We start from the raw sequence: 1,546 nt of genomic DNA on the forward strand, positions 1-1,546 counted from the left end.
TCTGGACAACATCCTCTGTCCACTTGGCTCATTTTCAGCTCCATCCTCAAAAGACTCTTTTGGCTTTTCCAGAGCAACAAGGAATGTTCACCACACTAATCCAACAAATTTTACCAAGCCCAGAAAGGCTTCCTTGCAACTTGTTTTCCCATCAACCCTTCTCCTCCCAGCAAGATTCTTGTTCAGGACACTCCCACCAAATCAGGCTGTGGACCTACAGCAGCTTGTGCAGGCCAGGGGACCCCGTGAGACACCCCCAGGATCTGTGCTCAGCTCAGGGATGCCCAGCCCAGCCCCAGAGCTCAGCTGTGCTGGTGCAAAACCACCCCCACAGCCCCAAACACCACATCACACGTGCTCATGTTCCCCACCATAGGGTGGGATGCCCCTCCCCACCACAGCCTGCACTGCCCACTCCACGTGTGCCCTGAGTGGGGGCCATGGGCCAGTGCCCGCTGCCAGCAACAGCAACCCGGGCAGGGCAAGGATCCCTCGCTGGGCTTTGGGCTCTCCAACGGCCCAGGGCAGTGCCCTGGGGATGGGAACCCAGAGTGCTTGGAGCTTCAAAGCCTTCAACATCAGCCCCTGCAGCTCCAAACCCTTCTCCCTACATGCTGCCTCCAGCAATTCCCAAGGCTCTCATGGCCTTGGGGGCCTCCCTTGGGATTTGGCCTCCCTTGGGATTTGGCCTCCCTGCAGCCTGATCCCGGCTCTGGGCCCAGGAGTGCCTTTGGCTGCAGCAGGAAGGGCAGCAGGAGGTTTCTTGCCTGCTTTGGGGCAGCTGCATGTCACCCCCCCTCTGTGCTGGGGACAGCTTTGCTCTTGGGGACACCGCTCTGCCCCAGCCCAGCAGCACCAGCAGTGCCCAGGGCCGGCACCTTCCCAAGGGGGACCCCTCTGTGCACAGGGACCCCCAGCCCGGGGGGCCGTGCCAGCACCCCCAGACAATGTAGGTACAGAAGGACAACACAACAATAACAATTAGACCTTGATAATGAATGTATTTACATTAAAAGAATCTTTAAAGGAACAATAGTGTTCTTTATAAAAATAAGAATCTTCTTAATAAAAACAACTATCTTCTAAATAAAACAATATCCTTTAATACAAAGACTATCTTCTTAAAAAAAACTCCCTTTTAAAAAAAAGAAAATGTTCTTCTAAATAAAACCACAATCTTACTAAAAGACTATCTTCTTTATAAAAAATAACTTCTTAAGAAAAGACGTTATCTTCCTAATTAAAATCTATCTTCTTATTTTAAAAAATCTTTCTCTGAAAAAAAAAAATCTTTAAAACAACTATTTTTTTCCTAAAAGGAAAACATCTTCCTTAGATCATACCTAAATCACCCTCTTTCAGTTCAAGCCGTGCCCCCTTGTCCTCTCCCCACAGGCCCTGCTGAACACTCTGTCCCAGCTTTCCTCTGGGCCCCTTCAGCTCCTGCCCGGCCGCACTGAGGCCTCCCCGGGGCCTTCTCTTCTCCCGCCTCAGCAACCCCAACTCTGGCAGCCTTTCCTCAGGGCACAGGGGCTCCAGCCCTGGC

This window comes from Empidonax traillii, unplaced genomic scaffold (assembly GCF_003031625.1).
Source record: "Empidonax traillii isolate 1590-97213 ecotype Southwest subspecies unplaced genomic scaffold, ASM303162v1 scaffold2623:size20611, whole genome shotgun sequence".
Lineage (NCBI taxonomy): Eukaryota > Metazoa > Chordata > Aves > Passeriformes > Tyrannidae > Empidonax > Empidonax traillii.